Source organism: Lepidochelys kempii, chromosome 2, assembly GCF_965140265.1.
Source record: "Lepidochelys kempii isolate rLepKem1 chromosome 2, rLepKem1.hap2, whole genome shotgun sequence".
NCBI classification, from domain to species: Eukaryota; Metazoa; Chordata; order Testudines; family Cheloniidae; genus Lepidochelys; species Lepidochelys kempii.
In genome coordinates this window covers 50,448,103-50,473,192 of record NC_133257.1, presented here as the reverse complement: position 1 = coordinate 50,473,192, position 25,090 = coordinate 50,448,103, and the positions used below count along the sequence as shown (strand labels likewise).

Genomic DNA, 25,090 nt, shown 5'->3' with positions numbered 1-25,090 from the left:
AAATTTTTTTCTGTTCTATGTTTTAAAGCTAGTATTTCTGTTCGGTTACCATGTGTAACGAGCTGGGTGAAATGTATGCCATTGTGCTTAACTTCTTTGACTATCAGCTTTCCATTATGCTCCATTATCCAAAATGGAGTAAATTACCTACCATGGATAAAAATTGAAAACATATAAGATGTGTGGCACAGCAAGGTAAAGTATGTTATTTAGAGGAAGAGGAGAATTCTGATCTAGCGGATGAAGTGTAGGACAAGGGGGTAAGAAGACCTTGGCTGTGCTATTGGTTGTGTCAGTCTGGGCAAGTAACTTAGCCTTTCTGAGTCTGTGTGCATTCAAATGTATAATGGGAATAACGGCACTTTCTTCTTGGATTAGGGCAATATAATCAATACTATTTATAATGTTTTATATGCGTGTAAAGAATTTTTAATACCAAGGGATAATTGTGAAAACTGCTCAACCTACGTGCCTCCTAGCCCTGTATTCATACTTCTTTAGGAAACACCTTCTTTTCTGGCAACTTTTTCAAAATTCATAAATGTGACTGTTCAAGCAAAAAACAGCTTTTCCGTATTTTTGAAAACATCCAGACAGTGAAAGAAATGTGTGAAATCTGATAAAATTGCTCCTGTTTAATGGAAACTCAGTGAACTTGAAAAATAGGCAAATTGTATTAAGAAGCATTCACTATGAGTGTTTCATCCAACTCGATTAAGAAGCATTAAAATGTCCTCAGAGCCAGATGACCTCTGGTTATTGCAGGGCCCAAGAGGTTGTGGGGTGTGTGTGTGGAGACAAAGGTGTCTGTATGCCAGCTTTGCACTCCCCTGATTTCTCAGGGCTACTGGAAGCTTCTACAGCTTGTGTCAGCTTATAAAAGCCCCAAAGAGCCAATTTACATTAGCTGGGAATTGGCAAAGTGCCGCGCACTCCGGACACACCTCCTCCTGCCCCTGGTGTGTCTATGCCAGAGATGGTGGTATAGAACAAGATATGTCAGCCAGAAATTCTGCTATGCTGGAGGAATCCTCAAAAGGTTAGGGCATCTTTCTGTCCCAGAATCATAGAATAACAGAGTTGGAAGGGACCTCTGGAGGCCATCTAGTCCAAGCCCCTACCCAGAGCAGGACCAATCCCAACTAAATCATCCCAGCCAGGGCTTTGTCAAGCCTGACCTTAAAAACTTCTAAGGAAGGGGATTCCACCACCTCCCTAGGTAACGCATTCCAGTGTTTCACCACCCTCCTAGTGAAAAAGTTTTTCCTAATATCCAACCTAAACCTCCTCCACTGCACCTTGAGACCATTACTCCTTGTCCTGTCATCTGCCATCACTGAGAATAGTCTAGATCCATCCTCTTTGGATCCACCTTTCAGGTAGTTAAAAGCAGCTATCAAATCCCCCCTCATTCTTCTCTTCCGTAGACTAAACAATCCAAGTTCCCTCAGCCTCTTCTCATAACTCATGTGTTCCAGACCCCTAATCATTTTTGTTGCCCTTCTCTGGACTCTCTCCAATTTCTCCACATCCTTCTTGTAGTGTGGGGCCCAAAACTGGACACAATACTCCAGATGAGGCTGCACCAATGTCTAATAGAGGGGAATGATCATGTCCCTCGATCTGCTGGCAATGCCCCTACTTATACACCCCAAAATGCCATTGGCCTTCTTGGCAACAAGGGCACACTGTTGACTCATATCCAGCTTCTCGTCCGCTGTCACCCCTAGGTCCTTCTCTGCAGAACTGCTGCCTAGCCATTCGGTCCCTAGTCTGTAGCGGTGCATTGGATTCTTCCGTCCTAAGTGCAGGACTCTGCACTTGTCCTTATTGAACCTCATCAGACCTCTTTGCATTGCCTGAGTGGTGCAAAAGGGCTGGCTCTGAATAACCTTCCTCAAATATTTCTAAAATTGGAAGACAAATATGTTAAAATAATATAGAAATAATGTCTCAAGCTTGACTCAGAAATGATCTATGTGCCAAATATTAACTATTTTTAATTCAAAGAAAACCTTTTGAACTGCTATCTAATACTGTGTGTATGGGATTAATAAAACCTGGTTGTCACAAAAGTATAGTTTAAACATTCCCTGTTATTCATGAAAAGCCTTGTGGGATGCACAATGCACAAAATGTCCCTGACATAAATAGCTCCAGTGGTGACTGTTACATTGATTCAAAAGAAAAGCAGTGCTGGAAAGAGTAACCAAAATTTGGTATTCTTTGTTTGTAAGAGTTCCTACAAGTATTTTCTTCAGGCCTAATTTGAAGAGGTTCATAGCCTCAGAATTTCAGTTTGAATGTTGGATTCCAATAAACCCCCAAAATTCAAAGCGCACTTCATTCACATCTTCTAAATTTTATTAGGTTTAACTGTGAAACTATAGATTAACCCAGTTTGAAACTCAGAACAGGTTTATTAACCTTTCTGGTTCTTCTGATTAACTTACGCTGCATTCTCGGGGCCTCAGTTTTCACAACTGTGAAATGGGAATAAAGATATTCATCCTCACAATTCATACTTGCAGAGTAGTTAAGATGATGATTTGTATATTTAATTATCTTCCACCTCCTCAGGGCTTAAGAGCAAACTTGCTGCAGCAGCTGTGGCTTGATCCATTGCCACTCATCTCAGAACAAAAAGATCTAGAAGGTGGCCACTGAATCTAGTATGCACTAAACGTTACAAAATATATCTACAACCTGTTTTGCTTGCTGCATTCAACTGAAGGGGACTCTAGGCAGTGGAAGAGGAAAATATATGCTCTGAGGATGAGGGATAACTTTGTTTTTTTTCCTTATCCTCTCATTCTTCCTTCCTTTCAGCAAAGTACTCAGAGATAGCTGTATTGTTCCACATGTTGGCATCAGCGACAGTGCTGGCACAGGAAAGCCTCTCTGCCCCTCAGCTAAGCTCTGGAGTGTTGGGGGGAAAGCGATTTCCAGCCTGTTCACACCCCAAACCTGCAAGCTCCACAGTAGTCCCCCAGGGCAGGGGCCTAGCACCCTTTTCAGCCCTCCCCCCCCCACCAATCAGGGTCCTGCCACCAGGGAGCGTGAGGCTGCTCCATCCTGTAGGCATCCTCCTCTGCTGAGCCGGGTTTGGTTTGCTGAAGCCCCTGCAGTCAGGTTCCCTGGGTCCTGGTGCACAATGTATCCTTAGGGCTTAACCCCTTCCTGCCCACTCTGTAGCCGGAGGACAGGAGGTGGCTGGGTTATGTCAGTAGCCAGCAGCAGCCTGGAGGTGTTAGCTGCCTTTTGACACTGTGTGAGCAGGAAGGGACAAGCTGCTTCCAGCCACATGGGAGCAGTGCGGGACTGGGGAAGAGATGAGCTCTGCAAAGACACAGGCCAAATCATCCCTTCCCTCCACGCTCCTCCCTTGTGGCTGGAAGCAGCTCCCATCCCTTCCCTCCCGCACAGTGGCAAAAGGCTGCTACTGGCCACGTTCTGGTGTGAACCCTTGCAGAAATCTGGGGGGCCTTGTGACCCTGCACGCCCTCTCCATGTGTTATCTCAGGAGGATGTGGTGCCAGGTACCAGGAGAGGCAGGTCTGTCCCGCAGGGCCAGCCAGGCATGGAAGGTGGAGAGCACTGGGCAGGTAGGGTCAGGTTGCTTGGTCAGCCCCGCATGTGAGAGAGGTATGCAGGAGTGTGTGTGTGTGTGTGTGTCACCCCTCCCAGTGTGTGTGTGGTGGGGTAGGGGTATGTGTGTCACCCTTCCCCATGTGAATCCTAAAGCCTTAAAGATAAGATAAATAAATAAAAAAGAATCCAACTATGCAGTATTTCTTTTTAACAGGGGCTCAGTCAGATTTGAACGTTTGTACAATTGATTGCTGTTGAACTTGCTTGAATATGAGTAATTTCACCAGGTATCCCGTATTCAGCATAGGGAAATATGGTCACCCTAAACATACACCCCAATCTGGACCTAGGTTAGGCTGATTAGTTTATGTAAGCGTGTGTAGTGATTTTGACTTTTTAGACAGAGGATAATGTTTATGAGAAGGGCCAGTGATTTATTATTATATTGGAATGTAGTATTTCTGAATGAAGTTTTTAATTCAGTGTACTCTTTGGAATGAATCATTCTACTAAGAATGTCAGAGGGTGGATTTGTCTGCTACTGGACCTGTGACTGAGATTGGTTCTGATCACCCTCCAGTCAGATGCTACCATCATGAAAGGATTGATGGATTTGGTTGATTAGAGAACAGAAAATTGCAGGCAATCAAAATTTTCCTAGATACATAATTAAGCTGAACTGCTAAACAAACATTGCACTGTATTTTGTCACTGGAGATAGTTCTTTATGAGATGATGACTCATCATTGATCTTTGCTCTCTGTCTATGGAACAGTTGTTCTGGGAGAAAAGCATAATCTGTTTCTGTCTTATTAGTGTGATGAGTTAAAGAAAGCATATTTTAGAAAACACAATTCTCTTTTTATGTGGGTGATTTAAAAATACATTTTCTCTTTATTCTAAGAAGATGGCTTTGAATCTAGACTACACAAATGCTGCTTTTTATAAGCTTCAGAAGCATGTTTTATTTTCAGTTAACGAATAACCCTTTACCAGCAGACAGCTGTAAATACATAAAGTGTTCAAGTTTTTTGAGGCATGACTCCAAATGCCAGCACAAAATCAATGATAAAAATCAATACCTTATATGTGCTGTACTTTGCTTAATAATTTTAAAAAAAAATTATTTCAGGGAGACATAATAGGCCAGATCCTGAGTGGAGAAAATTGGCATAGATCCATTGGCTTCAATTGAGTTACACTGGTTTACACCTGCTGTAGATCTGGCCCACTACATTCATTGATAAACTATGAAACTACATTTAATACAGTTTCAATCATATAGTTATATATTTTGCTGAATATTTTCTGAAACCTTCATAGTGGACCATGTGTACAGTGTATTCTTTACTGAGTGACTCTTTGGGTTTGTCTGCACTTGAAATGCTGCTGCGATGTAGTTATACTGACCTAATTTCCTAGGGTAGGCCTTAGTGAATTAGTGAGTCTACACACAATCACTTAAAAAGAACTAAAGCTAGAACATAGTTTCCCAAATATACTTTATGCATTGATTTAATGTGTGTCATTCAGTTGTAATGATTTATGATAGCACTTGATATAGGTAAATGTTCTGAAGAATATTTTGTAAAAGTACAGAAGTCTTAGAAGTATTAGACATCAGTGCAGGGCTCTGCTACTAAAACTTTGCTAATGAGGGGAGATCACTATTTTGGGTATGGTAATTATTGGAGGCATTTCTCCAAACGTTACTCAATATGCATAGGATTTACTCATACAAGTAGTTTCATTATCATTAGTGGAATTACTTGTTTGTGTAAGTGCTCAAGTTTGCACAAGGAGGCCCTATGTTCCGTGTGGATTCGGTTCTCCAGCATACATGAAGAGTTGTATTTTCAGACATGCTGAGTACTTGCATCTTCTCTTAACTTCAACTGAAGCGGAGGATGCTCAGCAGTTCGGAGTATTATGTTCTGATTTGCAAATGGGTAATTAAAATATTTTACATTATACTATCAAGTTAATGTTATTGTGAGTATCTCTACTACCTCAGTTCCTGCCTTAATGAATATGAAATTGTAGCCGTCATGTTTAAGTCTAATCCTGCAGTCCTTATTCAGGGAAAACACCCATTAAAGCAAATGACAATTTTGCTTGAGTAAGAAGTGCAGGATTGTACTCTCAATTAGTGGATCTTTCTCTTCTTAGGTAAATAACCTGACTATTGTTGCTTCTTGAATGATATACTTTTTTATTTCTCTCTTTAAACAGTTAACACTTCTGTACTTTGCTTTGTCTTTTGCTAATTTGCTCTACTCTATCTGTGACACCTCATTTATTATCAATTGCTACAACTTGTATCCAATACCTTCACCAATTACTGTGCAGAGTATACCAGATTAGGTCATACAGCAGTTTTTACCTTTGGGTGAAAAAGATAAAAAAGGTAATTTATGCGGCATACAAATCAACTTTGAATCATGATCAGCTGCAGTTTGTATACCAGTAGTCAATATGACTTCCTATACTTAATATATAAAGTGTCCTATAGTCAGATACATTTTGCCAAAATTCATTTATATTTTTGAGAAAGATTTCTGTGGGTAATATAAAGACTATTCTGCCTAGGTACAGTCCTTTCTTGAATTTAGATAAATTTAGTGGATGGATTAGGCATTGTGATTAACCCTTGGATCAGACTTCATCCAAATGCATAATTAAATTAAAAATAATTATTAGTAGGGTGAATTTCCTTATTCTCCTATTCATGAAAAGATAGAGTGACTTCTGTTTAAAAGTCAATTAGACAATATTGCTCTAGATTTTAATTGTATTTTTAACATGTATATTTGATTGATTTGTGTCTGGTTGTTTTTCCTACTACGTCTTTAGATTTTCACTGTTCTGTAAAATATCATGATTGTTGATAGTTTGTATTCAGCATAAAGACAACACCAATCAACATTACACCTACACCCAAAGGACTGTGTCAGTGAAATCATACCAAGAGGCAGTGCTAAACCACTGTGCACTTGGAGGAGAAATTGGGTTGAGATTAAAATGATGCAGCTCTGTGGTCTGAAAGGTCAATGACAGTGATAAAAATGGGATTTAGTTATACATTCCAACACCATTACAGTATTATAAAATAAATTAATATATTCACGAATAGATATTATTTCCCTAATGATATCTTAAGGTTGTGGAAATATATCAACATGTACTAAAGGGGGAACAAATGCAAATTTTCATTTAATTAAGACAGGTTTCTGAATCAATTGCTGATTTACTGGAAAAGCTCTTTAAAGTGAAACTTGGGTCAGTCAAGGGACAGTGAGGTAATATATGAGGAAACATTATTCTTTGGATAAGGAAATAACTACATGGCTCTTTGGCTGTTGCTGAGGAGTATATAGCCAGTGTATATTTTGTTGTAAAGGTACTCCCTGAAGATGAACCAGCTGTGTGCTAAAGACTGCAGGAAAGTACACCAGCTCCCAATTGCCCTGGGGCTGTTACCACATTCAGAGATTGCAGGTTTGCTGGGAGGTCTGTGTCACATCCCATTTCCCCTGGCCACAGTGCTGGTGCTAGCTGTAAGGAGGGAGACTGATGTAGTCTGCTTTGCCAGTTTTGCAGGGTCTTGCTACACTGCAGTGAATTAAGCCTGGTACTTTGGTTTGAGGAGCTGTTTTGTGACGGTGGAACAGTGCAAAGCAGCTAGGATGCAGGTGAGGATTGGGGCCTATATCTCTAATGTAAGTGAATATTTATTCACAGTTTTAAGAAGTTATCTTGCAGAGGCAGTAACATTAAAATTTGAGAGAGGGTGAAATCATGGTTGCATTGAAATCAGAGGCAAAACTCCCATTAACTTCAATTGTCCAGGATTTTGCCTAGAGTAGTTAACAGTGATCCTCCACAATGAAGCTGCTTTCTCTGTGACCCCACTTTCATAGGCTCCGTGCAATGATAGAACTGTTGGCCAAAATATTCTTCCTTGTGAAAAGCCAAAGTCCACAGGCTTTATGTAAGGCTTCTCTGCAGAGCTCCTTGGATGGGATCCTCCCTCAAGCCCATGGACTGCTAGCAGCCTTCACTGCTTTATTGCAGCATATGGTTTTGCATGAAGGGGGATTAGCCCACTGTGCAGAATTAATTGACATTATGTTTAATATTGTAATATATATAATTGCTCATAGATGTGCTTCTCTGAATCATAGCATTATTACTGTTCTAATTACTTAAAGTAACTAACACAATCATGATAATACAGCTTATATTTCAGTACAGGATAAGGTCTTTAACATCAAGTCCTTATCCAAGCAAAACTCCCATTAACTTCAAAGGAGTCTTGACAGAGGACCAAAATTTCTTAAATGGAGATGTGAAACTGCTATGTGAGGACAGAGGGCAAGTCGCACAGAGGAATTTTCAGTCATGAATCACTTTTGCATAGTGGTTTGGGGGTTGGTCAGGGGATAAGTGGTATGGGATCATGATTAGCCTGTTTCCACTTGCTAAAAAAAATCCCCCATCACAGGAGAGTAAGGACAACAGCTACTATTACATACAGCCTATGGGATTATAGTAGGTTTGGTGCAGCTGCACTGCTTTTCTATAGCTAGGGAGAGCATTTTGTTTCCACCAATCCCCTTATGATTCCTTGTGCATGGACTGTTTTACTTAGACTTTGCTTGGAGGCTGACTGTGATATTGAGTAAAGCATGCAGGATTCAGCTGCAACTGTTAGCAATTGACCAAAACTATGTTTCTGATGGATCTTGTGTGTGATTTGATGAAAACTTTCATTCTAAGTAAAAATAGTGAAAAGGCCTGTGTGCTGTATCTTGGAAGGGATTACTTGTATTTTTACAAGACTCTAAACTGAGCTCTAGAAAGGGAATGCATGAAAGCAGTAATGCATTCTTGTAGAACATAGTTCCATATAGCACATAGTAAAAATTATCAGGAAAAGAAGCAAGTGCTTGAGCTTCTGATCTTTCACTTTTGTAAATATGAAAGAATATTTTTTCTTATGGGTTTGAGTGCAGGTTTTCAATAGTGTCCTCAAAGGTTTGGGGGTCTGCATTTTTGAGTGCCCAGTTTAAGACTTAGGTCTATCAAGTTAGGCATCCAAAAACTGAGACACCTGTAACACAAGGGCCTCTTGATACCAACTGCCAGAGGGCACAAGTGTACGTAGGGGTACAGGGATCCTATAGTTTCACCAAAAGAATGTCATGTAAGGTCTCTAATGAAATCCTGTGTCACATTGGTTGTCATAATCATTGTGAGATGTATGTACAGAAAATGTGAAGAATTTATGGATATCTACTAAAAATCTCTAGATCTGAGAGTTTACAGGTCATCAAAAGATGATCCACATACTCCTGGCAGGCAGGAGGTAAGAGATGCTTATCTCATTCTGGCTGGCCATATACAAATTGGGTATTCTATGGTTCACAGTGAATGTTCATTAAAGCCTGAGCAAATACTAGTCAGTAGATTTGAGGGGCTGGAGAAGAAAAGAAAAAAACAGCAGCAGTTATCCTGTTAAGGAGTAAGACAGTGAAAGTTTGAAACGATATCTGGGGAACAGAAGAACACCTAGGGTATGTCTACACTACAGAATAAGGTCGAATTTATAGAAGTCATTTTTTTAGAAATCGGTTTTATATATTCGGGTGTGTGTGTCCCCACAGAAAATGCTCTAAGTGCATTAAGTGCATTAACTCGGCAGAGTGCTTCCACAGTACCGAGGCTAGAGTCGACTTCCGGAGCATTGCACTGTGGATAGCTATCCCACAGTTCCCGCAGTCTCCGCTGCCCATTGGAATTCTGGGTTGAGATCCCAATGCCTGATGGGGCTAAAACATTGTCGCGGGTGGTTCTGGGTACATATCGTCAGGCCCCCCTTTCCTCCCTCCCTCCGTGAAAGCAAGGGCAGACAATTGTTTTGCGCCTTTTTTCCTGAGTTACCTGTGCAGACGCCATACCACGGCAAGCATGGAGCCCGCTCAGGTAACCATCACCGTACGTCTCCTGGGTGCTGGCAGACTCAGTATGGCATTGCTACACAGTAGCAGCAACCCATTGCCTTCTGGCAGCAGACGGTGCAATACGACTGGTAGCCGTCCTCGTCGTGTCCAAGGTGCTCCTGGCCACGTCGGCTGGGAGCGCCTGGGCAGACATGGGCGCAGGGACTAAATTTGGAGTGACTTGACCAGATCATTCTCTTTAGTCCTGCAGTCAGTCTTATTGAACCGTCTTATGGTGAGCAGGCAGGCGATACGGATTGCTAGCAGTCGTACTGTACCATCTTCTGCCGGGCAGGCAAGAGATGAGGATGGCTAGCAGTCGTATTGTACCATCTTCTGCCGGGCAGGCAAGAGATGAGGATGGCTAGCAGTCATACTGTACCATCTTCTGCCGAGCAGCCATGAGATGTGGATGGCATGCAGTCCTTCTGCACCATCTGCTGCCAGCCAAAGATGTAAAAGATAGATGGAGTGGATCAAAACAAGAAATAGACCAGATTTGTTTTGTACTCATTTGCTTCCCCCCCTCCCCTGTCTAGGGGACTCATTCTTCTAGGTCACACTGCAGTCACTCACAGAGAAGGTGCAGCGAGGTAAATCTATCCATGTATCAATCAGAGGCCAGGCTAACCTCCTTATTCCAATAAGAACAATAACTTAGGTGCACCATTTCTTATTGGAACCCTCCGTGAAGTCCTGCCTGAAATACTCCTTGATGTAAAGCCACCCCCTTTGTTGATTTTAGCTCCCTGAAGCCAACCCTGTAAGCCGTGTCGTCAGTCGCCCCTCCCTCCATCAGAGCAACGGCAGACAATCGTTCCGCGCCTTTTTTCTGTGCGGACGCCATACCAAGGCAAGCATGGAGGCCGCTCAGCTCACTTTGGCAATTAGGAGCACATTAAACACCACACGCGTTATCCAGCAGTATATGCAGCACCAGAACCTGGCAAAGCGGTACCGGGCGAGGAGGCGACATCAGCGCGGTCACGTGAGTGATCAGGACATGGACACAGATTTCTCTGAAAGCATGGGCCCTGCCAATGCATGCATCATGGTGCTAATGGGGCAGGTTCATGCTGTGGAACGCCGATTCTGGGCTCGGGAGACAAGCACAGACTGGTGGGACCGCATAGTATTGCAGGTCTGGGACGATTCCCAGTGGCTGCAAAACTTTCGCATGCGTAAGGGCACTTTCATGGAACTTTGTGATTTGCTTTCCCCTGCCCTGAGGTGCATGAATACCAAGATGAGAGCAGCCCTCACAGTTGAGAAGCGAGTGGCGATAGCCCTGTGGAAGCTTGCAACGCCAGACAGCTACCGGTCAGTTGGGAATCAATTTGGAGTGGGCAAATCTACTGTTGGGGCTGCTGTGATGCAAGTAGCCCACGCAATCAAAGATCTGCTGATATCAAGGGTAGTGACCCTGGGAAATGTGCAGGTAATAGTGGATGGCTTTGCTGCAATAGGATTCCCTAACTGTGGTGGGGCATTGACGGAACCCATATCCCTATCTTGGCACCGGAGCACCAAGCCGGCGAGTACATAAACCGCAAGGGGTACTTTTCAATAGTGCTGCAAGCTCTGGTGGATCACAAGGGACATTTCACCAACATCAACGTGGGATGGCCGGGAAAGGTACATGACGCTCGCATCTTCAGGAACTCTGGTCTGTTTCAAAAGCTGCAGGAAGGGACTTTGTTCCCAGAGCAGAAAATAACTGCTGGGGATGTTGAAATGCCTATAGTTATCCTTGGGGACCCAGCCTACCCCTTAATGCCATGGCTCATGAAGCCGTACACAGGCAGCCTGGACAGTAGTCAGGAGCTGTTCAACTACAGGCTGAGCAAGTGCAGAATGGTGGTAGAATGTGCATTTGAACGTTTAAAGGCGCGCTGGCGCAGTTTACTGACTCGCTTAGACCTCAGCGAAACCAATATTCCCACTGTTATTACTGCTTGCTGTGTGCTCCACAATATCTGTGAGAGTAAGGGGGAGACGTTTATGGCGGGGTGGGAGGTTGAGGCAAATCGCCTGGCTGCTGGTTACGCGCAGCCAGACACCAGGGAGGTTAGAAGAGCACAGGAGGGCGTGGTGCGCATCAGAGAAGCTTTGAAAACCAGTTTCATGACTGGCCAGGCTATGGTGTGAAAGTTCTCTTTGTTTCTCCTTGATGAAACCCCCCGCCCCTTGGTTCACTCTACTTCCCTGTAAGCTAACCACCCTCTCCTCCTCCCTTCGATCACCGCTTGCAGAGGCAATAAAGTCATTGTTGCTTCACATTCATGCATTCTTTATTCATTCATCACACAAATAGGGGGATGACTACCAAGGTAGCCCAGGAGGGGTGGTGGAGGAGGGAAGGAAAATGCCACACAGCACTTTAAAAGTTTACAACTTTAACATTTATTGAATGCCAGCCTTCTTTTTTTTGGGCAATCCTCTGTGGCGGAGTGGCTGGTTGGCCGGAGGCCCCCCCACCGCGTTCTTGGGCATCTGGGTGAGGAGGCTATGGAACTTGGGGAGGAGGGCGGTTGGTTACACAGGGGCTGTAGTGGCAGTCTGTGCTCCAGCTGCCTTTGCTGCAGCTCAACCATACACTGGAGCATACTGGTTTGGTCCTCCAGCAGCCTCAGCATTTAATCCTGCCTCCTCTCATCACGCTGCCGCCACGTTTGAGCTTCAGCCCTGTCTTCAGCCCGCCACTTACTCTCTTCAGCCCGCCACCTCTCCTCCCAGTCATTTTGTGCTTTCCTGCACTCTGACATTATTTGCCTCCACGCATTCATCTGTGCTCTGTCAGTGTGGGAGGACAGCATGAGCTCGGAGAACATTTCATCTCAAGTGCGTTTTTTTTTCTTTCTAATCTTCACTAGCCTCTGGGAAGGAGAAGATCCTGTGATCATTGAAACACATGCAGCTGGTGGAGAAAAAAAAAGGGACAGCGGTATTTAAAAAGACACATTTTATAAAACAGTGGCTACACTCTTTCAGGGTAAACCTTGCTGTTAACATTACATACATAGCACATGTGCTTTCGTTACAAGGTCGCATTTTGCCTCCCCCCACCGCGTGGCTACCCCCTCAACCCTCCCCCCTCCCTGTGGCTAACAGCGGGGAACATTTCTGTTTAGCCACAGGCAAACAGCCCAGCAGGAATGGACTCCTCTGAGTGTCCCCTGAAGAAAAGCACTCTATTTCAACCAGGTGACCATGAATTATATCTCACTCTCCTGAGGATAACACAGAGAGATAAAGAACGGATATTGTTTGAACACCAGCAAACATACACTGCAATGCTTTGTTGTACAATGATTACCGAGTACGTGTTACTGGCCTGGAGTGGTAAAGTGTCCTACCATGAAGGACGCAATAAGGCTGCCCTCCCCAGAAACCTTTTGCAAAGGCTTTGGGAGTACATCCAGCAGAGCCGCGAATGCCAGGGCAAAGTAATCCTTTCACATGCTTGCTTTTAAACCATGTATAGTATTTTAAAAGGTGCACTCACCGGAGGTCCCTTCTCCGCCTGCTGGGTCCAGGAGGCAGCCTTGGGTGGGTTCGGGGGGGTACTGGCTCCAGGTCCAGGGTGAGAAACAGTTCCTGGCTGTCGGGAAAACCGGTTTCTCCGCTTGCTTGCTGTGAGCTATCTACAACCTCCTCCTCCTCATCATCTTCTTCTTCATCCCCAAAACCTGCTTCCGTGTTGCCTCCATCTCCATTGAAGGAGTCAAACAACACGGCTGGGGTAGTGGTGGCTGAACCCCCTAAAATGGCATGCAGCTCATCATAGAAGCGGCATGTTTGGGGCTCTGACCCGGAGCGGCCGTTCGCCTCTCTGGTTTTCTGGTAGGCTTGCCTCAGCTCCTTCAGTTTCACACGGCACTGCTTCTGGTCCCTGTTATGGCCTCTGTCCTTCATGCCCTGGGAGATTTTGACAAGGGTTTTGGCATTTCGAAAACTGGAACGGAGTTCTGATAGCATGGATTCCTCTCCCCATACAGCGATCAGATCCCGTACCTCCCGTTCGGTCCATGTTGGAGCTCTTTTGCGATTCTGGGACTCCATCATGGTCACCTCTGCTGATGAGCTCTGCATGGTCACCTGCAGCTTGCCACGCTGGCCAAACAGGAAATGAGATTAAAAAGTTTGCGGTTCTTTTCCTGTCTACCTGGCCAGAGCATCTGAGTTGAGAGTGCTGTCCAGAGCGGTCACAATGGAGCACTCTGGGATAGCTCCCGGAGGCCAGTACCATCAAATTGTGTCCACAGTACTCCAAATTCAAGCTGGCAAGGCTGATTTAAGCGCTAATCCACTTGTCAGGGGTGGAGTAAAGAAATCGATTTTAAGAGCCCTTTAAGTCGAAATAAAGGGCTTCATCGTGTGGACGGGTGCAGGTTTACGTTGATTTAATGCTGCTAAATTCGACCTAAAGTCCTAGTGTAGACCAGGGCCTAGATATTCCTTCAAGGTGTGAGGACAAGCTGCCAGCAGGCTTGAACTTAGGAGAAAGGGTTTCAGTCAAACTGATTGAAAATGTTGGGGAAATAATTTGGGGTAAGCTATCCCGTATTGGGGACTGTCTTGTTGGTTAAGTGTAATGATTTTGTTTCATAGGTAACCATTCGTTTCCAATAGTCTCACTCTGAATCAGTTGAAGCTGTTATTTGATAATAAACTTATTATTTCCATTATATCTAAAATAATGCTGTGTGTTAAGCAAAGGCATGATCCTAAGTTGACTCTTGCAAGTTTGTGTGTACTATTCATTTGAGAATAGTGGATCTAAGATTTCTGTGAGTGTTCAGTGGAATGGGGAGCTAAACATTCCAGAGGGGGACTTGGGGGGTTGGTGTGGGTCTATTGCTAATCTGCACAGAGAGAGTAAGTCCTGTGGGGGCTTGGAAGGCAGACGCTGATGTTTTCAGGGAGCTGATCCAGTGCAGGCGCAGACAAGACTTATTGTAAGGGCAGATGGTGGTGGCAGTGACATGCCTCACAATTCTAGGTAGTCCTGGGTAGGGTTGCCAGGCGTCCGGTTTTTGATCGGAACGGTTTTTGATCGGTCGAAAGGGGACCCTGGCGGCCCAGGTCGGCACCGCCGACTAGGCCGTTAAAAGTCTGGTTGGAGGCTCAGCGGTGGCCCGGGGGCTGAGGCAAGCTCCCTGCCTGCCATGGCTCTGTACACCTCCTGGAAGCAGCTGCCAGGTCCCTGTGGCCCTAGGCCCTGGGGCACCTAGGGACTAGGAGGCTCCGCAGGCTGCCCCTACCCTGAGTGCCATTTCCACAGCTCCCATTGGCCGGGAACTGCGACCAATGGGAGCTGCAAGGGGAGGCGCCTGTGGACGCGAAGGCAGCGTGCACAGTCGCCCATGCGCAAAGAGGCTGCAGGGACCTGGCAGCTGCTTCCTTGGAGCCGCGGTAAGCACCACCCACACCCCCTTCTGCACTCTAACCCCCTGCCTGGAGTCCCCTCCTGCACCCCAAAACCCTCATCCCTGGCCCCAGCCTCAAGCCCACACCTCTGGCCGGAGCCCTCATCCCTTCCCGCAACCCCTCCCCAGCCCGGAGCCTTCTCCTGCACCCCAGCCCTACCCCCAAGCCCTCACCCCCCTGAACCCCAGCCTGGAGCCCCCTCCTGCAACCCAAACCCTTCATCCCCAGCCCCACTCCAGAGCCCACAGCCCCTCCTGCTCTCTGAACCCCTTGGCCCAGCCTGGAGCCCCCTCCTGCACCCCAAACCCCTCATCCCTGGCCCCACCCCAGAGTCTGCATCTCCAGCCCAGAGTCCATATCCCCTCCCACACCCCAGCTCCCTACCCCAGGCCAGTGAAAGTGAGAGAAGGCGGGGAAGAGAGAGTAAGGGAAGGAGGGGGATGGAGCTAGCAGGGCATGGGTGAGCCTCGGGGAAGGGGTGGGGCAGGGGTCTTTGGTTTTGAGTGAATAGATAGTTGGCAACTCTAGACCTGGGAAGCATCACAATACCACAAGTTAGTGAATATTTTTGAAAATGTAGGAATTAATGACTTTCAAATATTTAAAGTTGTTGTTTTAAGTGTCAGAAGTCCATATAAACATCTGCTGACTGGTTTGGGAAAGTTTTTATGCTCACATAAATTAGTTAGATTATTATCGATTTTGTAAATCATACCCTGTAGGTATTTTTCCCCCCTCCTGCAGTGCAAGTGAAAAACAGTTAAATAGTTTTTACAAGAAAATCACTTCTAGATGGGTTACTTTAGGCCTGGGAAAAAGCAATTGCTGAATTGCTAACCCTGAAACCAAAACCATTCAATGGAAGTACTGAAATACCTTAGCTGTTGCAATACCAACAGTCAAAGCTTAAAAAATGGGGTTAGACTCTTTTAAAACAGATGCCTGCTTATTACTGAAGACAGATTAGCCTCTGAGCCTGAGCAATTGTTTTTATATCATTAATATGCAAATCTGACCTGCTGTGAGGTTCTTCCTCTTTCTAAAACTATGATCCATTCAGTGTTTCCTTGTTTTCCTGTGAATAATTTTGCCCAGGAGGTTTATTTTGCATCCCAGTTTATTGTGCACCTGTAATTTCCAAAAGCTGCTGTGTTTTAGGTCATTTTCTTTAAAATACTAAATAAGAAACATCATAGTTTCCCAAACACAAAACTGGTAATTTTAAAAATTAAATGTCTATATTTATTATCCCCATATGAAAAATATGGGATTATACCATATATTTTAATGTATCAATTTATTAATTTAACAAGCGTCTGACTGCATGGAGCAACACGCAAGATTGATACCTTAGATTGTATGCTGTTCTGGGTAACAACCACATCTGCCCTTATTTCTGTGAGGCAGTGAGCACTCTTTGATGTGTTTCATATCAGCACCCTAGTGAAATCAGATTCACGTATGAGGGGCAAATTTCTCTGATTTGCACTGATGGTTTCTATTTCACACATTTCATTTATTCTGTGTCCAGAATTCCCATGTTAGCCTGGTCTAGTTCTTAGAGCAAGGGTCTGGAATTCAGGAGACCTGACGTTTATTTCTCATTTTTCCAGTGGCTCACTGTATGACCTTGCATAAGTCACACATTCTGTCTGGGCTTTGGTTTCCCTATCTGTACAATGGAGATAATCTTGCAAAAGTGAGTATGCAGTACCTTGGAGATTTTCAGATGAAAGGTGCTTTTAAAGTGCAAACCTTTGTTGTTGTTTTCTTATTGGCCATGGATAGTTTTGTATGGAATAAGTGCATTTTATGCTTCAGAGATTTGCAGTGCTTATCAGAAATTTGCCCTAGGTATTAATACAACTAGGATGTAAATGAGAGTGCTGAAAAAATAGAAAATGCAAAAACATATTTAAAATATATTTTTACCATTATTTTTTTATGAGTTTGTCTGACTGTTGGAGCTCTGTTGAGAAATTGCCTCTGTGAACCTTTTGGCGGGGATTATTTTGGAAAGACTTCCTGCTCATAGGTAACTTTAGAAACGTCATTTAGCTTTATGAGGCCTCCCAATAAAAATTCAGTACTTTGGGGCAGACAGGATGGATTGACCTAAAATAAAACAATTTAAATCAGTACACAAGAAACATTTGACTTAAATTTTTGATTTTAATGATGTTTTGTATTTGTATTGTTTAGTTATTTTCCTAAAGAGGAATTAAATACAGTCTTGATGCTAATTTTGGTGCTGCTTTATCCTAACCAAGAGGGTACAGTATATCTATAAACATTTATTTAAGCAATTATATAGCTTAATTTACATTTCTTCTGTTTTTTAATTATTACATTTTGTGCTAGAAAATGGTGAACGATGCATTTCTTATGTACTAGATTAATTTCTTACTGGTGATTTGTATCCAGCTCAATTTGGATGGAAATTCAAGTTCAATTAAAAATGCACAAAATCAGCATTTTATTTGTTTATTACTTAATACTACTTTAAATGTACTGGATACAGAAGAAAAATGTTTACTAAATATCTTTTTTGCTTTTAAAAATTGTTTATTAAACAAAGAAGTGTTATCTGTAGTTAGTGAACTGAGCTGATTGTTTCTGGTCACCATGTCCCTCAAGGTTATAGAACTAGTAGATCTCAGTCTCTCACAACTACTTTTTATTCATAGATTGGAAGAGGAAAAACAAGCTTTCCTGCTTTTTCACCTCTGAGTTGGTTTCTTAACTTTGAATGAGTAAGTCATTGAACTGAACTAGTTAAATAGAAAAGAAAACATTCTTTCTGCCCCTACAGAAGAGCCTAGTGCTGTCAAAAGCTGGTTTAACACTTCAACAAACTCTGGCTGCAAGTGCTAAGCCAGTGACTTCTACCAGTTCAGTGCTTTAATTTTCATTAAAACTTGGCAGCAAACATATATTGCTTAATATTTTTTGTATTTAATTTAAATTATTTTAATAGATTATAATAAATTTAGGCCTTAACATGAGTTGACAATTTCAAGTGATAAATAGGCTTATTTTTAGAAAATAAACTTTCTTTAATTTAATTAGAAAAGAACATTCAATTTAAATACAAAAATCAATTTTTTGATAAAATCGTATATTTTTTCCACTTGTGGAGTAGAGCCTGCAACTTCATCTCATCCAATTGGTAAAGTAAGTCGTTTGCTATATATAATAGCCTATGAAACTGTCAGAGAAGTAGAAGAGGCAATAGGTTGAAGGTGAATTATGGGAAAAGGGAGAATCCCACAACAGTGAAGGAGGGGAGAGACCTCCAAAGTAGCAATTGCGGTCAGGGCCTTTCTACCATATTTGGGATAGGAGAGTATCAACAACTCACTTGAAGGTTCGTGTTTGCTAGGATCCTTGTTTGACTCCTGTCTTCTACTAGAGTCAGATATAGTGCAGGCTCTGTGAAGCTGTACTCAGTTGTGTATCCGTAGTCTAAAGGGATGGAAATGAGGGATGTGAGAATGTTTGTCTGTAGTGATGTGTGCTGCCTCATGAGCTTCCTGTCTTCAGTCAAACAAATTCCAAATGTGAAATGGATTTATTTTTCCCTGTCATTAACTCCTTCTAAATAGGTCAACCCACGTGCTGCATGCTCATGGCCATCTGGCTGTGGTGCCCACCTGAAGACCTTTTAAATTTTAACTGGAACGGGCCCTCAGGCAGCAAGCTCATCTTGTGGAATTTTATTTTGACTGTTCAGTTCTTTCTCCTCCTGTATAGCGTCTTCTAGCTGCCATGTTCAATAGCTCCCCAGAGAGAATTGGGCTTTTCCAAGTGTGGGTTTAATTAAGCAAAGATAAAGTTCTTTTTAAACTAATAATAAAAGTAGAATGAATCTGAGTTGCCTCTGGAAGACTGCACAGCATAGGGTTGGGCTTTGGGACTTCAGATAGAAATGCTGCATTCAAGCAGAGTCCCACTGTCACACCTGGCTACCAAGTTCACCGGCATCTCACAACTGCACATGCAAGTAAGCTGTATTATAATAGTGGGAACTTCGCAGCTGTGTCCTGTCCCATATTAACATTGTAATAAATATAAAGGATGTTGATAACAATTTTATAGTAAACTATACACAGCTGTTCTTGCACCACAATTTTACTATCTACTGATCAGACATTAGAAATGGATTAGGGCTGTTTTGATATCAGTCACATGGACATCCTGGAGTCTTGGTTCAAATGATATCGCTTACATACACAGCCTTAAGGGATAATTAAAATAAAATACCTCTACATATAGAAGGAATGTGGTACCATATAGTATCTTAAATACTTCAACTTAGCTATCCAAAAATGTCTTACGAAGCAATGAGTTATTGCTGGGAATGAAATTCAGAGCTGAAGTGTGAGATGGTGTAAATTACACATTGGCCAATGGATATATGTGAAGGGACAGTAAGGGAATCTAATGGGATATTAGTAAGCATAGAGGCCCCATCCTGTGAGGTGTTAAAAAGCCAATGAAGCTGAGGGTGCTCAACACCCAACAAGAATGATCCCTAAGTGAGTGCCAAGGTATCTGATGCCTTCATGGAAAAAGCCAGAGTAAGGTATAATTTAAAATGGAAATGACTGACTTTAATTTATTCCCTTCAGACTATTGCCAACCCCAGGTTTTAAAAATTGAGTCAGTGCCCCCAAAATCATGAGACTCTCTTACAAATCATGAAGGTTAGCGAGTAGGTCTGAGTCTAAGAGAATCTGAGGGACTGTAACGTCATGTAGCAGGCATGTAGGTGATTTACTCATGTAATTGGATGTAGACTGAACTGGAAGCATCTAAATTCACCTCTGAAGTTGGTGCTGGGAGTTAAAAGGATACAGTAAAAGCTTCGTTATCCGGCATGTTGGGGAAATGGGGGGTGCCGGTTAGTCAAAAATTCCGGTTAACTAGGAGTTATACTTAGCAATGGAGGGATGGAGTCTGGGTGCGGGAGGGGGCTCAGGGCTGAGGGTTGGGGTACAGGAAGGGGTGTGGTGCAAGGACTCTGGGAGGAAGTTTGGGTGTGGGAGGGGGCTCGGGGCAGGGAGTTGGGGTGCAGGAGGGGTTTGGGGTGCTGGATCCGGGTGGCGCTCACCTTGGGCGGCTTCCACAAGTGGTGACATGTCCCTGCTGTTCCTAGGCGGAGGCGCAGTCAGGCAGCTCTGCACGTGGTCTCCGCCCGCAGGCCCTGCCCCCACAGCTTCCATTGGCTCTGGTTCCCAGCCCATGGGATGTGTGGAGCCAGCGCTTGGGGCAGCACATAGAGCCCCCGTGGCTGTTTCTCCACGGAGCAGGAGCAGGGATACGTCACCGCTTTTGGAAAGCCACGCGGACCCAGGTAGGCAACCTGCCGGCCCTGCGCCAATCCAACTTTTAATGGATATCAGAAATGCCGGTTTCTAGAGCTTTCCGGTTGGTAAAGTGCCAGATAACACAGTTTTTACTGTATTTAGGCAAATTCAGCAGTCATTTTGACTGAGCAGTAGCCCACTCATGTTGAAACCATTCTAGTAACTTTGGCCTAAATCTGCAAAAGGACTTAAGCATTGGAATGCTCAGCTTAAAGCATGCCTATCTGATTGGACGCTGCAGGTGAGATGGGTGGGACAATGCCTATCTCCACCTGGTTTGAGGATTCTGCTGGGGCTTTGGCATGAAATTGGTGTCCAGATGCACATACCACCTAACTTTAGGCATGTCCAGGGTCAGGGTTAGGCACCTAGGGGACTTGTGTGGTGAAAATTTAGGCACTGAGGGATTTTAGGCACCTGCAGGATTAGCCAGTAACTGAGCAAGGATTTTGAGGATCTCAGTGGTGCTTAAATTTTGGACTTAGGCAACTAAGTCTTTTTGTAGATCTGGGTTTTTGGGGCTAATTCTTCTCTCAGTAACACAAGTATAACTTATTGACTTCAATAAGTTACCTCTGATTTATTTTACTGGTATAAATGAGAAGAGAATTAGGGCCTTTGTATTTCAGATTGTTTCTTCTTCACCAGAATGGTGGAGTCATATTGTTCTATAAAGAGAGAAACTCAGCAGAAACTGTAAAGTGGCCACGCATCCTGTCAGATTATACCCCTCACTCTCTCTCACAGATGGATGGGCGGGGAGAGAAAGAGAAGAGTTCCTGAGACAGCCATGAAGCAGGTTCATTAGGCAGACCAGACATGAAGCCAGACCAGATACTAGAGTAGCAGACAGTGATAAATTTCCTTTGTTTTTTTTCCTTTCTTTTAAATATATTTGTTCTCCTGAAATAACTCTATCCTCACCTTCACTTTATAAGCCATTTTCCAAAAAACTGAGATATCAATGATAAAGGGGCACAAACAAGGAAGTATAACTCTACCATTAATTTCAAACTTCATCAAAATCAAATTGTAAGAAAAATCAAGTGGAAAAAATCCTCTTTCATATGGAGATGGAAGTTGGTAGGAGATTTTTATGCTCGGTCTGATTTTCGAAAGGATACTTTTATTTTAACTCTTCTATTCATTGTGCTTGCAGTGACTATTTAATTAATTACCTAATTTTTAGCATAGAGGAGTGTTGGGTGTGCAAGTAGGGTTTCCAACTTTCTAATCACACAAAACTGAACACCCCGTCCCACCCTATGCCCCACCCCTCTCCTCCATCCCCCTCCCTCCTTTGCTCGCTTTTCCCCACCCTCACTCACTTTCACCTGGCTGGGGCAGGGAGTTTGGGTGCGGGAGGGGGTATGGGCTCTGGGGTGGGGCTGGGGATGAGGGGCTTGGGGTGCAGGAGGGGGCTCCAGGTTGGGGCCAAGGGGTTCCATGTGCGGGAGAGGGTGTGGGCTCCAGCGGGGGGTTTGGGCTCTGGGATGGGGTCGGGGATGAGGCGTTTGGGGTTTGGGAGAGGACTCTGGGTGGGGCAGGGGGTTGGGGTGCAGGGGAGGTGAGGGTTCAGCCTTGGGTGGGTCTGGGGATGAGGGGTTTGGGGTGCAGGAGGGGGATCTGGGCTGGGCCAGGGGGTTGGGGTGCGGGAGGGGGGAAGGGCTCTGGCTGAGTGTGGGGCCAGGTATGAGGGGTTTGGGGCACCGAAGGGGACTCTGGGCTGGGGCAAGGGGTTGGAATGCGGCAGGGTGGGAGGGGTGTCGGGTACCAAGGAAGCGGACACCAGGTCCCTGTAGCCTCTAGGCCATGGGCAGCCAGGGATGCTCCATGTGTTGCCTTCACACCTGCAGGCACCGCCCCCCACAGCTCCCATTCTTTCCCAACCAATGGGAACTGCGGAACCGGCACTGGGGTGGGGGCAGCAGACGGAGCCTCCCAGGGCCTAGGGGCCACAGACACCTGGTGGCTGCTTCCAGGGCTGCGCAGAGCTAAGGCAGGTAGGAAACCTGTCTTAGCCCCAGCCCCCCAGTACGCCACCAACCGTACTTTTAACAGCCCAGTCAGGGTGCCAACTGGAGTTGCCAAGGTCCCTTTTCAACCGGGTGTTCCAGTCAAAAAACGGACACCTGGCATCCCTAGGAATGCAGGATCCAAGCATGTGTTGTGACACCTAAAAACAGTCTGGGATTTATATATTATAAATCGGAACAAATTAGCTTCAGTGAGTTTAATGGAATTTTACAAGAGAATCTCAGCCACAGAAGAATTGTCCATCTTCTTGAGATGGTACTGAAACGCTCTAATTGTCAGATGAGCAAACTTTCAAAGCAGAGCGCAGTGGCTGAGCCTTGTTGTTCCCACAAGGGTCAGCACAAGACCTATCCATCACTTAAATTTCAGTTAAGCCAATTTAAGTGGTGCAGTGAAGATAGAGGGGTGATTTCACCCATAGGACCCTATGCTACCAGCCACTTTCAAATCAGGTGTTCTTAAACATCCAGTAAGGCTTTCAGCTCTGTGATTTGCGCTTGTAAATGCTGATTTGAGCATGAAAACATGAGGTTTTGCCAACATATCTGCTTTTGAAAATGTGAATCGTGCATATCTGTCCATCCACAACACTCCTTGTAATACAGTCATCTTGGACTCCTGTATTATTTTTAAACCCACAATCAGAACAGTTATCACACATTTTTAGTTTTATCCCTGCTTGGTTTTGCATGTTGGCCAAGTTCATGTGTGTGCCACAGAAATGTCAAACAAAGAGGCAGCGCTTTCAGATGCTCATAAGGCAGAGATTGTTTTCCTTGTTTTTCTTTTTTCATGTTGTGGTTTGTTGTGTAAATCTCTCTTGCTTTGTAATGTATGTGTAATAAACAGGGTTTGAAATTCATTAAACACTTTAGCTTTACTTAGACTATAATCTCAGCAGCCATTTATTGGTTTGAATACTCCAAAGGAATGGAGATTATCCCTTAATTAATTCCATTGAGGCGTTCTGCCGCAATCATCAACCACAATATGGTTTCATAAATTAATCTTGTAGGGAATATATCATACATTTTATATTAAAATACATGTAATACTGGAAATCGTGTAACAAAAGGTAATTTTATATGTATATATCTAAGATACACTAATTTTAAAAAGTCATACTTCTTTGTAGCCATACATTTAGTCTTTGCTGAATGTAGTGACCCTTCAGAAATGTGTAAAAGAGGAATCTTTCTGCAGTGTATCCTCCTCAGCAGGAGGGGATTTTTTTTTTAGTCGTGTGTAAATATTTAAATGAAAGTATAGTTTAATATACACATGAAAGACAGAGCCTAAGAGATCGTTAGAGCTTGAAGTGAGCTCTAACTTTTTAGATTCCCAGCTTATAGTGTTCTAATTTAAATGTTTGTAGTAGCGTGTACAATGCAAATAAACTTTTTTATGTTATATGAAACTTTTTCATGGGGGGGGGAGGGATAGCTCAGTGGTTTGAGCATTGGCCTGCTAAACCCAGGGTTGTGAGTTCAATCCTTGAGGGGGCCATTTAGGGATCTGGGGCAAAAAAAAAAAAATGGGGATTGTGCCTGCTCTGAGCAGGGGGTTGGACTAGGTGATCTCCTGAGGTTCCTTCCAACTCTGGTAGTCTATGTGCTTCTGGGAAGCCCAATCCTGCTTTCATTGAGTAGCCAAAGCCCCACTAAGCTTAATGGGAGGTAGGATTGGGTTCTGAGTTTACTTAATTTTAAATTTTATAGTCTAAATTAAGACACCCCCTCCCCCCAAATAAAGGTATCAATGTCAGATATTTAGAATTAAACTTGTCTGCTCTTAGTATCAGAACTGTAAAACACTTACTTTAATAATACGTACAAGTATTTCTACTTATTGGTATCCATTTCATATACTAACTGCATTTACAGTATATGACATGTTGATTACTATTAAATTTAACTAGCTATTTTAATAATCACTTATCAAATATGAATATTTAATGTAATGGTGTAATTGTAATTCTGTTACATGAAACCCATAATGTGGAAGTTATTCTCCTCCTTGAGTAGACACCCCAGGCTAGAGCCAAGGATTGTGTAGTCATTTTAGTAATTCCAGACTGGCCAAAATGGAGGAAAAGTAAATATTACAACAGGTATTCCCTTTCTGACATTTTTCAGAGTAGCAGCAGTGTTAGTCTGTATCCGTAAAAAGAAAAGGAGTCCTTGTGACTAAGGTGCCACAAGTACTCCTTTTCTTTCTGATATCATTTGTGTTAGGAATTTGCAGAATGGCAACTAATCTATGTAGTAAATTAAATAGAGTGCATGTACTGCCTAAAAGTCTGCATAAAACTTTATTAATTACATTAATTAAGTAGAATTCTCAAGGCTTTTTAATGCAGATTGTCTTATTAAACCCCTGAGCTTTGTAATATATTGCAAAACCTCTCTGTGGCTTTGATGTAAATCCTAATATTTCATTGATCTGGGTAAAGCAATTCAGATTGTAAAATGGGAGGGAGGGGAGTTTTCCTTAGTGATATTTTTTTTCTTATACAAATCTGTTGTGTTGAGTTCTGTCCCATGCAGACCTTAGAATAAATAGAATTGTACACAGTATTTTTTACTAAATTACACAGTATAAGGCTGACTCCAGTATTTAAAAAAACAAGAAAATTAAATTATATTTGCAGAAACTGTTTTC

At 43.5% G+C, this 25,090-nt stretch overlaps 1 protein-coding gene across 14 annotated transcripts in view; it reads left to right on the top strand.

The window, feature by feature from the left end:
• The window catches only part of RALYL (RALY RNA binding protein like), a 612,319-nt gene that overhangs the window by 27,320 nt on the left and 559,909 nt on the right, over positions 1–25,090 (top strand). For 2 of the 14 annotated variants that reach the window (XM_073330699.1, XM_073330691.1), the window contains exon 3: positions 16,637–16,722. The exons of the other annotated variants lie outside the window; for them this stretch is intronic. The gene's annotated coding sequence lies outside the window, so the exon portion shown is untranslated. The remainder of the gene's footprint in view (positions 1–16,636; positions 16,723–25,090) is intronic. 14 annotated transcript variants of the gene reach the window in all.